General features: G+C 36.2%; 2 protein-coding genes and 1 pseudogene across 8 annotated transcripts in view; all 3 read right to left on the bottom strand.

Moving 5' to 3' along the window:
* The window catches only part of LOC125801443 (zinc finger protein 79-like), a 124,749-nt pseudogene extending 123,320 nt beyond the window's left edge, over positions 1-1,429 (bottom strand).
* LOC111196651 (zinc finger protein 850-like) overlaps positions 1-15,902 on the bottom strand; it is a 491,117-nt gene that overhangs the window by 110,375 nt on the left and 364,840 nt on the right. The gene's annotated exons all lie outside the window — the stretch shown is intronic.
* LOC125801483 (zinc finger protein 239-like) overlaps positions 1-15,902 on the bottom strand; it is a 225,484-nt gene that overhangs the window by 113,356 nt on the left and 96,226 nt on the right. The window lies entirely within an intron of this gene.

Below are 15,902 nucleotides of genomic sequence, written 5' to 3'. Positions count from 1 at the left end.
GGAATGGTCGGTGCCGTTGTTTGAGTACCAATTGTAAAATTGATTCCAGTAGATACTTTTATAAAATCTAAATTTAATTTAAAATATTATGGTTACATTTTCTTTGCATTCACCTTCTTGATGTCCTGCAGGTTCTTGAAAAGGAGATCTCACCTTGCTCACCTTGTCTAAAGTCTTACTATTTATGTATTCTGAAAGCTTTCCATAAATCGAGATCATTCACAGCTCCTCCCTGTAAAATCACTCTCTGACATCACAATGGACCATCCTGATTTCTGTATAGAAGGGTACTTCACACTTGTAAAAGCGTTTGAAAATTCATATGCAAATTAAAGTTGTAAACTAAACTAATAATTATAAAATACAAAGCTTTTGTTTGAGTTTATTTGTTAATAGGATGGTAAAAACTTGTTCAAATGAGTCCAGCAAGCATTCTCATTTTACTACAAAATAGTAGTCAATTTAGACAGATTTTTTTAAAGGAAGAAGTTACTGATGTCAAGACTATTTGGGCCAGATTATATCAGGTTCTGTGTAGAAATAAAACAAACTCCCCTGGTTGATTGAGTCACTTAATCCTCCTATTATGTTTGGGGTCAATTTGACCCCTTTCAATGTTTAATGCATTTATTTAAGTAGTTAATCTCATTTGATTTACCTTTTTATTTATATATTTGGTGAAACTCTGTTTAATAAAACTAAAGTAAAACAAAATACCCAAATAAAACAATTCTTGGTTTAAACAATTAGTATGAAACACTGAACTGAGAAAACACACCTCCAATAAGAGGTAAAACACCCAGATAAACAGTTCAAGCACTTTTTGTTGTGCCGGTACGTTGGTGCACTTATAACTCCACTCAGTCAGCGAAAGTGAATCGAATGAGTGAACCGAGTCAGTTGATTCGTTACTCACGGTTCACACAGAGCTCACGGAGGTGGCGTCCTCAGTATCCATGACAACAGACTCCCGGTTCTCGGTGCTCCCGGTCAGAACGCAGCAGTCCCCAGCACTCACAGCGGGAGACGACGCAGTGCACGAGCGCCGGGAAGATCAGAACACCCTCCGTGTTCAACTCACACGCGAGGTCCGGCCGAGCTGCTGCAGACAGGCGCGAGGAAACTCAGCAGCAGCAGCTCTCAGTCCGCGGAGAAGCGCCTTTACTCCACAGTCCGGCTGAACTGCCTCTTCAGAGGTTCCGCAGTAAAACTGAACTGAACGCTGCGGTTTAGAGCACTATACAGTACAATAGCACTGTAACTGTGTTATAGAGCGGATAACAAGTAAATAAAAGCGCTCCGGAGAGTCTAAACACAACTTCTCTCCTCACTTTCTCTCTCCTTCTCCTCCAACACACACCCACAGACACTCACACTCTCCCTCTTAGCCCCGCCCCTACTCGGCGCGGATTGGATAGAAAAATGTCTGTCGAGCTTTTCACTCGTATGATTGGCGGAGCTGAACAGGAAACCAGCAGGAAAAATCCGCGAAACAGAAAAGGCACATGGGAAATGGAGTTCGTTTGCACTTACAATGAAAAACAAAGAAAGTAATACAAATACAAATATACAGGACATTTTTAAGGGTCCTACACAAGTATCTAATGTTATCTAGCTAGTTCCCAGTGCTTTTTTAACCAAGTATCTAATGTTATCTAGCTAGCCAATGTTCCCAGTGCTTTTTTAACCCAGTTAGCTATTGTTACCAACAATTTTAACCGGTAGCTAAAGACGACACAGCTAAACACGACAGCAAATACCTTCACCAAGCCAGGACATATTTTGTTCTTTTAATGTGGATACAAACTTATCTGCACTTCTTCCTAAATAACAGTGTGGACATTTCAGACATGAGTAGATGCTGCATTGTCCGACATCCATCCATATGCGTTTCTTTTCATATTAATTTTAAAGATTCAAACACATTTTCTATGATTGAGCTAATTAAAATGTCATTTCTGGACCTGTATGTATGTAGATGCATGAAATAAGTCTCTACTGATACTGTATATTGTGTACAATAACATTTATTGTAATAAAATAATTAACAAGACCCTGGGTTTGCTTGTGAGAGAGAACGTTAGCCAATCTTGTTCTGTGCTCTCTGCCTCATCACCGACCAACTCAATCAAAAAAGTAGTATTATCTAATTTCTAGAACCTAATAAAAGGAAAGAGTCGGGTCGAGAGTTCACTCTCTCTCAAGCATATACAAAAAATATAGAGTTGATGAAATTGTGGGTAACGTTAGCTTCTGTAAAACTGAAGCAGGTCTTGGAACTGCTGCTCTGAATCTGCTGGTGTGAGCTTCTGCTGCTCTCTGGCTCTGCAGATGAAGTTGGGCTTTAACCTGATGCTGTGATTCGCCACCGTGTCCACTATATTGATTTAGTAAACAAATCAGTTAAGCCATTGATGTGGAGCTGCAGATTTTCTTGGTAAAAACACAATTAAATTTACATTTCTCACCAAATTTTCTTTTATGTTTTTTATATTTGAAGGATTTTGTTTTACATATACAAAACAACACGTATTGATCTCAGGAGTGCATATCACTGTTAGTCTGAAGCTTATGTGGTGGAAAATAATGAACTGAGTTGTAAAAAAAATCAGGAATCTTTTATAAATTTATAAAAAAGAAAAATCTTCGGACATTGTTGGTCACGTGATCAATGTAGAACGAATTGGCACAGTGATTCGGACCAATGCGTGTCATTTTTTCTGCACACGCCTCAAACCTTCAGATTAAAGGCTAACATCACTCACTTAGAATGAAATGAAAGTACAAAAGTATTTATGGTAATATGAAGAGGTTCCAGTAGTTTTGTATGTATAAGGTAACTTAATTAAGGCAGTTCTCTTCAGTTTATTGACCTGCTTTTATCTTAATATTTTTCTTTGTGTTTTCCAGAAATGAAAAATATTCTCCTGAAATTCATATTTAACTAAGAGCAAAGTTAAACTGCTGAAAGAGGCGAAGCTGAAGCCATCCTGCAGAAACTCCGGAAAACACAGACATTGTTCGCTACATTTAACAGACAAATTAAGCCAAGTCTCGACATGGAGAAACATCAGCACTCTGTCAAGAGTTTTACCAAACAGAGTGATCTCAAAAAACACCAGCGCATTCACACAGGAGAGAAACCGTATCAATGCTCAGACTGTGGGAAGAGTTTTACTGCACAGAGTGATGTCAAAAAACACCAGCGCATTCACACAGGAGAGAAAAATCTCAAATTTGTCCCATGGCAATTAAAAGTGCAAATCGTAAATCTTTCAGACAGAACACTTTATCCTACACAAATGTTTCACTTTGTCACTTTGGACACGTTCCACCTGAAACAAACATGAACTGAATTTAACAATGGATTTTACAGTTTCAACAAAATGAATCTTATCCAGGGATGATGTTTATTGAATTCCATGTTGTGTTTTCTTGTATGTTTGATAATGCAGGACATTCTTCGTGAGACAGAGCTCAGTTTTTAGGGTAGTTACGGTAGGAGTTCAGTTCTGAAGAAGGGAAGGTTTTTGAGTTTGAGCAAGGGCACTGCTAGTGCTTGCACCAGATGACTAGTTCAGCAGAGAGATGTTTTTAAAAGTATAGGAAAACCACAATCATTATTGACATGATGAATTACAATTTCCTTGATAGATATGAGGTGATTTTAATTTTGTTAAATTGCAAAAGTGGACAAAAAACATTTTAGTTTGTTTTCTAAGGGATTAAATGTAATAGAATTTATTTGGTGGTAATTTTTAATACAAAATGTTTACACACTAAATTATAATATATTTATGTTTGTTACAACCCTAAACGTTTGAGCTAGTGCGCCGCCATGTTGCCCGTGCAGCACTAGTGACGTCACTAGGTTGGTTGGTTGAAGAGCCCAAGTACATAGCTTTGAGTCACGGTTAAGGAAAAGAGCTTGTTTTTTGTCAAGATTATGGATGAAGACGAAGCTGAAAGGGGTTTTGGTCTGTTTCCTAGAAACCCAAGGGTTTATGCGTTCGAGCCGGTGAGGAGACGAGACAGATTATTGGTACTAACTCTGTTTTATACAGAAGAGCAGCCAGCGGTTCCTGTACAGGTGGAGAGGGTCGGTAACACTAACTGTACCTGGTGCAGATGCGGTCACTGCACTGCCGTGCCGACTGAAACCGAGTGTATTTGCTGTCAGGAGGCTAACGTGGACCATTTGCTCAGAGATCTTCCCTGCAGAACCCTGAGCAGAACTTTTCAGATGCTTGTCTGAGAGCCAGAATTTTTGGAGGTGTCTATTCTCTCTCTATGTGAGGTCCATGCAGAAACCCTGCAGCCCGTCAACAGCAGGTATTGCCATCCCATTAACTAGCCTGTTTATATACATTTAAATATTAAGCATGTAAAGTCTAGAGTTCATTAAGACTGGATGAAACGCACATAATTTAAATGGATATTGAAACACCCAGGCACGGTTTTGTTGATGAACCGTTCAGTTTGTAAGTTAAAAGGCTTGCTGGGTAGCTACCCTGATAGCAGACTACTCCGATCCGGATCCGTTTTACCTCCGGCAGATCCGCGCTACAGTCAGGTCTGTTTAGTGGATCTGGTCCGGCTTCACTCCGGGTTCGGGTTATGATTGTGACTCACGTTCAGATCCGTTTTACTGTCGGTAAATCCGAGATACCCCTCGCTGCAGAACCACAAGTCCAGGGGGTGGGGCTGGATCTGATCCAACTCTTCCTACGTCGTGTTTTCATTGGTCTGAAGCAGATCGGACTCTTCCCCATCCGGTTTTACTCACTCGCCTTTCGGAGTCAAGTAAACAATCACGAACGTGAATTAGTTTCGTTGGGTGATTTTACTTAATTGAAAATCTGATTGCTTCTGTTTGTTCGCCGTTTTGATTGTGTATTAATATCTGTAATAATAAATGAACATGGTAGCTGGTAGATAAGACACTCATTGGCATCCTTTATTTTAATTATTTATTTTTTATTTCGTCTTTAGGCCCTTTTTATTAAAGATAAAAAATGAAATAGTTAATATTTATATAGGAAATGTACAGCATTTTATTATGTTTGTAATCACAGACATGTTCCTTCTTTTAAATCTGTATTGTGTGATTTAAATGTGCTACGTAGCAAATAACATTTTGATCTATAAACGGTAAAAGTCTTAAGGTTGGGTTCCAGGATTTATTTCATAAGATAAAATAAGTCCTGGTCGGGAAACGTAAGCGACACGTGTTAAGTTTAACGACGAATTGAAATGCGATGACTTAAAACCAATGAAAAGAAGATATGGGTGGTCAGGAGGTCAGGCTCCACCCCTTGGATCAGATCCAGCCCCACCCCCTGGACTTGTGGTTCTGCAGCGAGGGGTACTTGGTAAATCCGCATAACAGTCCGTCTCATTTCACGCCTTCCATATGACTTCGGCACGGAGTCAGATACCAGATGTGAGTTCAGTGTCAGTTCAGTGTCGTTTTGAAGATCCGGGCCGCATCGGCGGAGCGGCACAGGAGCGGGAGAAATTCAAACTCAGCGCGAGGACCAACTGACATCTGCTGAATCTGCGCTTCAGGTAAGTTAACTAGCTAACTAGCTATCAGCGTCATTTAATTACATTTATTGCTCATTTTTAATATTGTATATGCTAAAGTTGATTTATCACGTGTATGTTGGATAATATCAATTGTTTTTTTGTGTATTTAATGTTAATTGTTGTCAATTTGTAGGCAAAATTGACAAAAAGCTTCAGTTAACGATACCAGTTAGTTATGCTAGTATTAGCTAGTATAACTAGCTAAGCTAACCAGGCTAACTAGCTGAAATAAACGCTGTTAACTCATTTTGCTCAAGTAACACACCTTTTTTTTATTAAAATAAACAACTTTAGTTATTCTTAGAACCTTAAATAGTTGTGTTTGGGCTTAATTATAATAAAGCTCGTCAGACGTTTTCCTGCTCCACCTTAAATCGTGCAGCAATGGCTTACTGACATTGACATATTTAAGCACTGTTTAAGGTGGAGTGGGAAATACAAAGAAGCTGGCCAAAAGTAAAAAAAAAAAATAATAATAATTATACATTTTATAATTTGTTATAAACACAACTAAGTTACTGTCAATAAAAATATGAGGCTGCATTTAACTTATTATTTTCCAGCATAAACTTTTCCATTCCACCTTAAATTTATTCTCACGTCGTGGCGCAGAGGCCAATTCTATAAATAAATATATGCAATAGCAGTATGATCCTAAAAAACACGTTTTGAGCCGAACTTGCCTTAAAGGGCCTCTGTGCCCTCTACTGCTTTGTAGTGTAGTAATTTTCAGAAGTGCTAAATATGTGACAACAAAGCTTTGAACATGGATCTTTCATGTATAGGTTGCTGCAACAGTGATTAATAGTTAGGTTTACAAAACTTATTGCCTCATTTTGTTTAGTTTGTTCATTATTTGCAAATAAGTTTTTGGATAACTCAATCTGGATACATAAAGTCTGATGTATGGTAAGTTCAGCCTTTATTTTAAAAAAGAAAATGCTTAACTTACAATACTGAATGTAATTTTGTTTTGTTTGTTTTTTAGGTGTAATCATTTACCCATCAAATCACCTAACAAGGTAATTAATTCTATTTTCCAGCAGTTCTGTAATTAATTTTGACTTTAAGTCTGTTGATACACGTTTGATTTGATATGTTTACTCTTAATGTAGCATTTATCCACTTTCTTATTTTAATTGTTTGTTGTGCCACTGCACTAAAAACTTTAAGGGACACTGTAAGATTTTCTTGATTAATTTATATACATTTTTAAAGAAGTAAATTTACAACCATAAAAATTAGTGTTCCACTCCATTGAGCTGTAATATACAGAATAAAAGTCCTCTCATGTCTGATCTGGGCTCCACTGTGTTAAAACAAGGCTATGTAAGTATTTGCGTGCCCTGCTATCAGAACTTTCTCAGCCTCGTTTCAACACCGTGGAGGTCAGATCAGACATGAGAGGAATATTATTCAGTGTATTACACCTCAATGGAGTGAAACAGTGATTTTGAAGTTCAGAATAGCTTTTAAGTTTGTGTTTTGTTTTCTGTCTGCGCTTGCTGCATCTCCCCCTCGCAGGATCAGCCTGGATCCTAACAGTACTTGATGCACTGAGCAGTGACATTATACATAGAGTAGTTAAGGTAAGAAATATACATTTCTTTCCTTTTAAAATATTTGTGTTGTTACGTATAATAACAATTACATCAGGCGTTATCAGATCGAGGTTCAAATTATCAAATCAAATTGTTGGCGGGGACCATTTAAAAAATCACTGGATATTGGTGTCCGTGCTAACTCTATACCCTTGAGTAAAGTAACCAAGTACTAATACTTCATTACTTTTCATCCCTTTGCTTTATCTTAAATGATTGCCACCTTTTGAACTAAAATAATTCCTAATCAGTTGTCTATTCCTGACTAGAAAACTAAAAATAACAGTTTTAAATGTTTTGCTTTTTTTAAGCTGGAGAGAACTACTGCAGGATTTCTCCAGACTCACTGTAATTACACATGGTCACCATGACACACTAAATAGGACAGGGGTGTTTTTCCTGAAAGTGATCAATCTTAGCGAATAACAAACAAACTAACGCATGACGTGAGAAAAGAACGAGCCAGTTCTTCAAGTGTTTCCCATAGAGCTTTGCAAAAAGTTCAAAGAGCGTCTTTGTTTACTCCTCCCCTTTGCAATTCCTGTAAATCCTGTATTTCCTTGGGAATTCCATATAAGTGTGTGTATGGTGCAGTAACAACTGGGTTACAGAATGCACAGACTTGGAGTCTGCACACTTGCTAAGACCGTGACCATCACCAGTTGTCTGCAGGAAACCACCTGTAGCATAAAATCAGTGGGCAGTTAGGTGGTACATGGTGGAACTCTGTGGAACTGAGTTGACCTAGAGGCACACATATATACAGTGAGGAAAATGAACACCCTGCGACTTTGCAAGTTCTCTCACTTATAAATCATTGAGGGGTCTGAAATTTTCATCTTTGGTGCATGTCCACCGTGAGAGACATAATAAAAATCCGGAAATCACAATTTATGATTTTTTAAAAATAATTTATTTAATTTACAACTTTCTCAGCAGGATTTGGTATCCGCAAAATGGTTCGAGGTCCTCAGCCCTCGCCTCCCCCAGCACAGAGGAAAACTACCAAGGGCGGTACTCTCATTATAGGAAATTCAATTGTTAGACATTTAAAAGTATCTAAGAGTAATGGCACAATTTCATGTCTTCCAGATGCTTGCATGCTGGTAGTCGGCAAGCGGCTCCCTGGGGTGCATTGCCAAAGCAGGAACCCCGGCCCCGTTCCACAGAGACAGGCTTCTCTCTGTGAACATCGAGGCGGTGCTACGCTGAGACTGACTGTCTCTACCCAGTCACACCAGCCAAGTAGGTTTGTTTGCTGGTATTTCTGCTTGTACTATTTGTATGTCAATTCTTCATAATAGTGTAAATAAAACACGTTATCAAAATAGCTGGAAAATCTGTTTTAACAACTCCATTAGAATTAATACAAACTCGTCTGTCCTTCTGAGTTACAGCAACAACCACATTAAATCTGGGCTGTTAAATATAAGATCGCTGGCACCTAAATCAGTTACTGTAGGTTAAATTATCATTGACAATGCACTCTCTATGAGACATGGGTTAAAACTGATGGATATTTAGCTCTAAATGAGTCCACTCCCCCCAGGTTCTAGCTATTTCATCTACCCATGCAGGACTGGTCAGGGTGGTGGTGTAGTCGTCAGTTATAGGAATAAATCAAAATACAGAGTTTGAAGCTAAGTCATTTGAACTGTTTAACCTTATAGTCGCAGGCCCATCTACTGCCACCAAAACCCAACATTCATTCCTGCTGATGTATGTACCGTCCTCCAGGACCATATGCAAAATTCACTAAGAAATTCAGTATATTTTTTAGCTGCAGTAGCTCTCAACTCTGACAGAGTTATCATTGTTGGTGACTTTAATATCTATTTTGAAAAGAAACAGGGCCCACTGAGAATAGCATTTAAATCAATTTTGGATGCATTAGCCTTCAATGAGAATGTAATGGGCCCACCTACTGATGTACTGACTCAACTCTTTTTTCATTTGGTGATCGTTTTGGCTATGTTGCAGCCAGGGGAATGCATTTTTGCAGAAAACCTGCTTTTTCATTAAATTTTTGAAATCTAATGTCTTTTACTCTCACGTCATTCATACTCTCTGGACGCATTTTGCACTCTCTGGACATGTTCATGGCAAAAATGTACACACACCTACAAACTGCTCTTAAATCATTATACATCAATATTGTTTTGCTTTTTTTTTTTCATAAATCAGGATTTTAACCATTTAAATAACTGTTTAATAATTTTATACAGTAATTACAGTGAGATAAAAAAAAATGTGTTTTCAATGGAAGTCAATGGGGCATTTTTGGCCACGAAGGTGTTCAGAGGGAGTATTTGACACTACATAAAAAAATTCTACCAATGCCCCATACATCTAATATTTATTATATGAGAAATAGTACAACTTTTGTGGGGGTTTTTAATGAATAATTAATCATGAATGTAATTAAACTGTCAATTACATCTACGACTGTTTACTTCCACACTTTCTATAGTTTTTTTGTATTTATATATTTATGTATATATTTTTTTAAGTCTCAATTTAGAATTTTATCCCTCAATAAGTGTATTGTACTACACTTATTGTTTGTTTCTACTGTGTTGTGTAATTGCTACTGGCTGCTAAATTTCCTTCGGGATCAATAAAGTATCTATCTATCTATCTATCTATCTATCTATCAATTAAAGGGTTAAAATCCTGGAATGTATTAAATATTTGATCATTTTGATCAGGGCTGGATTTGATTAAGTGATTTATGAAAAAATAGCAAAAAAAAATGTATATGAGTATTTTATTGCTGATTTTGTGCATGTACATTTTTGGCAACAAAGGTGTCCAGAGGGTGCAAAATTAAAATCTGGCACTACGTAAAAAAATAATAATGCAATCAAATCAATTTTGTTGCTAATCTTTTACATGTCCAAGACTCTAATAGTCACCAATGCCTCATTTGTCTGCTGTTTGTTTTGTGGAATATAATTTTTGTGTTTTTTTTTTTTTTTTTTTTTTTTTTTTGCCAAAATACAACAATAGTTAAAATATTTAAACTGTCATTTAAAGGGTTAAAATCCTGAAAATTATTTAATGTTTGGTAGTTTTGGGTAGAACGGAAGTTGATTAAGTGATTTTATGAAAAAAAAAAAGTTTATTTATGTAAAAAAAAAAAATATTGATGTATAATGATTTAAGAGCATTTTTTAGGTGCTTGTACATTTTTACCACAAACGTGTCCAGAGGGTGCAAAATTTGAAGGGGGCTTGAGGGTTAACCTGAACATTTATCACCTGGCCGCTTTATTAGCAAAAACACAATTACAACTGCAACAACAAATGCATTTATCAAAAACCGCTGACTTATATTCTATTGTAAATAAAATACAATATAATTTTAAGTACGAGTTAACAAAGTTCTTAGCCTTACAAAGCTTTTGGGAAATGCACCCCAAAGCTATAAGTGCACTTTTTATTTATCTTTCTTTTAATTTTGGGTGCATAATTCCAGTAAAATGGTAATTATTTATTATGTGAAATGGTATAAATGAAAATTAGCTGGCCCCTATTAAATACAGCTGTGACATTTATATATCTTTTAGAAATTTGGTCAAATGAAAAACACTTGTCATTTTAGTACGCTATATTCATTTCTAGCCACTTCTTTTCTGCTGTTTCTGAAATAAAATATTTTCTTATTTTGTCTTTTTTATAGGCTGCACTGTAGTCCAAGAATGCTCTCATCAGTGGAGGCACAGCTGGCTGCAAAAAACGTCTGTGTCTGCATGTTTATATTATGTGAATTAAAAATGGTTTTATTATTAAAATAATTGTATTAATGCCTGTTGATTTATAAATTGTTTAATTGAAATCAAATTTTATTTAAGTAGCTTAATTAAGTATTGCATTTATAACTGATGGTATTTTATTTAATTAGCTTAAGTATTGCATTTATAAGTGATGGTATTTTATTTTAATTAGCTTAAGTATTGCATTTATAAGTGATGGTATTTTATTTAATTAGCTTAAGTATTGCATTTATAAGTGATGGTATTTTATTTTAATTAGCTTAAGTATTGCATTTATAACTGATGGTATTTTATTTAATTAGCTTAATTAAGTATTGCATTTATAATTATTGTATTTCATTTAGCTAACCTAATTAAGGATTGCATTTACAACTAATGTTTTTTTATTATATTATTTAAATATTGCATTTGTAATTTAATGTACTGTATTAAACTCTTAATTTATCAATGTAAAAAAGAAGTCAAATAGCTTAGTGCTCTTTCTTTACTACTTTTATTTTGAAATATGTCATTATAATCATTAATAAGTAGGCTGGGGAACGTGAAAAGGCCGTGGCTTGGCCGTAGCTAATACGGAACTAATCCGGGGCTGGTCCAGATCTGGTCCAGATCTGTAACGGACCTGTTCTAGCGAGTGTAACGGTAAGCGGATCCGGCGCGGATCCGGCCCATATTCGGTCTAAAGGAACACCTGAAACGCTTGGTCTGGACTGGTGCTGGCCCAGTATCTTTTTGACTCCGTAAAACGGATCCGTGACGGTTTTGGCCCGTTGTGCATCTGGACCCCGGCCCAGAACCGTTTTACGGATCCGGCGCGGAACTTGTGATAGACTCGGCCCGGATCCGGCCAGAATGCTTTTTGCTATCTGCTGTTGTTAGAGCACCAATTGTTACATTAATTTCAGTAGACAATCAAAAATTCATTTAAAATATTATGGTTACATTTTACTTGCATTTACCTTCTTGATGTCCTGCAGGTTCTTGAAAAGGAGATCGTACTGCAGCAGATCTTGTTTGTTGCTCACCTTGTCTAAAGTCTTTCTATTTATGTATTCTGAAAGCTTTCCATAAATTGAGGTCATTCACAGCTCCTCCCTGTAAAGTCACTCTCTGACATCACAATGGACCATCCTGATTTCTGTATAGGAGGGTACTTCACACTTGTAAACCATCAACAGTGAGGACCAAGTCAATCTGGTACAACTTTAGCATTTATTACATACACAGTGTTAGAAAGGTTGTATCAACCTGGTGTACATTTTTTAACAGTGTTAATTTGCATGGTAAACTTTGTCAGTACAAAATAGTTTGAATATTCATGGTGACCATCACAAAGTGAAGCATTGATTATTTATTACAAGGAGTAAGTGCTTCTCTTTGGCGTAGTCAAAATGGTACTTTTGACCAATTAAGTGAAAGCTCACCTTATTCCGTTTATTTTCAGTAATTAAAGTTTATTATTCAATTTTAAATTAAATATGAATTACATGAATTCATTATATTATATACCAATAGAACTATGATATTAGGAATCACTTGTTAACATAGGGTTTCTTGCTGTAAAACACTCTTACATATTGAAAGAATCCTGAAGATTTCTTAGTTCTAATGGCTCTAAAGTTCTAAAGTCTAAAGTCTTCCTTTTTCTCAGACACTTTCTCCTCTATGTCTCTGTCATGGTGAAAGAGATGTGAGAAATCCTCACTGAGAGAAAACCTTTTCTTAGACGTCATTTTCAGTAGAGAGAGAGAGAGCAGAAAGAGAGAGAGACAGAACACACAGAGAACTGGTTTAGAAGCTGCTGTGAAATCTTTTATATCTCTGCATTAACACTATGTTGTGTGAACTATCAATGTTTGTAGGAACAATATATTCCTCCACAGAATGAGAAATATCAAGTTCTCATGAGAATTATGTTTTCCCCGCCCCCCCTGTCCTGTGAACTGTCAGTGGTTCTTGCACTAATACAGTTATAATTATGTTATTTTAGGGTTCTATTTTTTTTTGAAGATTATAACATTATATGTCATATTGACCTTCACACCATTTAACACAAATCTGGGTCAAATTCTGATATTTTTTCTATGTTTCTAAAACAGCCTGGGGTCAAATTGACCCCAAACAACACTGATGTATACAAAATGTGTACAGGACACAACAAAAACATCACATCAATTTTATGTTTACCCAGTGGTCCCCAATAAGTTAGAAAAAATTACCAAATATGCGGTAAATAAAATGAGATTAACTACTTACATAAATGCATTAAACATTGAATGGGTCAAATTGACCCCAAACATAATAGGAGGATTACGTGACACAAGCAACCAGGGGTGTTTGTTTTATTTCTACACAGAACCTGATATAATCTGGCCCAAATAGTCTCAACATCAGTAACTTCTTCCTTTAATGTGTACAAAAATTCTGTCTAAATTGGCTACTTTTTTGTAGTAGAATGAGAATGCTTACTCATTTGAACAAGTGTTTACCATCCTATTAACAAATAAACTTTTAATCAAATCCTTTTTATTTTATAATTATTATTAAAACTGATATCTGCTTATAAAGTTTCAAATGCTTTTACAAGTGTGAAGTACTCTTCTATACAGAAATCAGGATGGTCCATTGTGATGTCAGAGAGTGATTTTACAGGGAGTAGGTGTGAATGACCTCAATTTATGGAAAGCTTTCAGGATACATAAATAGTAAGACTTTAGACAAGGTGAGCAACAAACAAGATCTGCTGCAGTACGATCTCCTTTTCAAGAATCTGCAGGACATCAAGAAGATAAATGTAAATAAAATGTAACCATAATATTTTGAATAAAATTTAGATTAAAAAAGTGTCTACCGGAATCAATGTTACAACGGCACTGATCTTTCCATAGTAATTAGTAAATGCTGTTTGTTGGAGTTGTACAGGAGCAATCAGAGAATCTCTATAGAGGAAAAATCTCACTTCAGAATCTGCTCTGAATCTCAGTCACTCAACTGAGTCTGGAATGTATAAAAACATATAAACATTTTTATTCTATAAAGTATCAAACATTTATAAATTATTACTTTTAGCAAAGTAATAATTTATAAATGTTTGATACTTTATAGAATACAATTTTACTTATTTCCTAAAAACAGAACAACTACAACTATTTAATCACCACAGAAATAATTATTAAAGCTTTTAAACTGCAGTTTTAATACTATTAAACATGTTCTGTGTGTAACTCCAGCATCAGTAGCAGTAATGCTAGTAAATCTACTGAATAAAAAAAACATTAGTTTTAGAAAATAGAAATATAGAGGTACGTTTTCTTTCCTATTTTGGTGAAATACTTTGTTCTACTTTGTAAAATTAAAGGAAAACCCCAGAGAAGTAGTTATACAGTGTTTTAAATTAGAGTTTTAGCTGTTTAGCTCCATTCAGCTCCATGCATTGAGGACTCCCTCGCGGGCTCCCTCTAGCGGTGATGGGTATAATGTGATATAGCGGGGGAGGGGGCGGGGCTCTACATAACCCGGATGAGACTGAGCTGGGGGGTCTGTAGCTGGAGCGCCAGAGGAAGAGCAGAATCAGCTGAACTACAGAAGGTATGGAGAAGTTTTTCTCTCTCTCTCTCTCTTTCTTTTAAATGTAAGTGAGCGCTGTATGTTAATCTACACAGATTTCTCTCTGAAAACTGTTTATTTGGGTGTGTAAAGTGCTTCTGTTTATTTACAGTAAACTTAGATTTACAGATTTTTCCAGCACTGAGGCAGGAGCATTAGCATTAGCAACATTAGCTTGTAAAATGACCCAGTGTTGTTACCAATACCACACCTAACAACTAAAGTTAATTATAAAGGAAAGGATTAACCATTACAGACAGCTTGTACACTATCCTACCATTTAATCTATATAACAACAACTCATCACGAGTGTAATGTGTTTAAGACATTCAGGCTGCTAATAGTATTTTATTGTTTGGAATTGCCTGCTAGCTTAGGTAGCTATCTAGATAGCATTGGCTAGGTTAGCTAAAAGGTGGCTAAAACATTAACTTACCTTCAAAATTAATGTAAGTAGCTGTATTCTTTTAACAAAACTGCTCTTGCTATTCAATATTTTTTCTATATTGTTCATGCTGTGCTTGCTCCACACTGTTTTTTATCCACAGATTTACAAAAGTGTAAGCAATAGTAAAATGATATACGATGTTATTTTTTTAATGTGAGAATAATGTTTAAGTCAGTGGCGATTGCTCAAAGACTGCAAGGGAAGCTCAGCTTCCCCTAAAATGTAAAAAAAAAAAAAAAGTGATTTGTTACGACTGGTCTAGGGATATAGGCCAGAAATGTTATAGTGGGGAAATGAGGAGTGTAAAAAGAAGAATTAACAAAAAGAAACACACAAGACAAGGCTCCAAAAACGTTTCAAATATCAAAAGTGTATTTACAATTATTTACAAACAAATAAGCCATCTCTCCAGGGGTAAGCAAGGCCAAAATAATAAACAAAACCCACTCTAACTCTACCCACAATTCTAACTAGTCTAACCAAATGAAAAGCAAAGAAAATACAGAAACTAACCCTAACTCCCTAACTAACCATAAACAGGAGAAAATGTATGTACAACACAAATGGCACTTACCCCCTTCCAGCACAAACACAGTGAACACAAAGTTAGGCCTCACACACAGGCCAACAAAGAGCGCCAAACTAGCAATGCACAGCAAAGCACACAGATATAGCTTCAAATCAGCACACACACTAAAACACACAGCTCTAGCGCTCTCTCTCAAACAGCCAATCAAGCAGTCCTCGGCATGGTGGATTTCCCGCCTTTTTTATTCACTTCCAGGAAGGGCTGGAGACAGCATCTAGAACAGCACCACCTAGGGACATGGAGGTACAGAGAAAGAGAAAGAGAAAACAAAGAAAGCACATGAAAAACAGGCAC

The sequence above is a fragment of the Astyanax mexicanus genome, chromosome 4 (assembly GCF_023375975.1).
Source record: "Astyanax mexicanus isolate ESR-SI-001 chromosome 4, AstMex3_surface, whole genome shotgun sequence".
Classification (NCBI taxonomy): domain Eukaryota; kingdom Metazoa; phylum Chordata; class Actinopteri; order Characiformes; family Acestrorhamphidae; genus Astyanax; species Astyanax mexicanus.
This window is presented reverse-complemented; position numbering and strand designations above follow the sequence as displayed.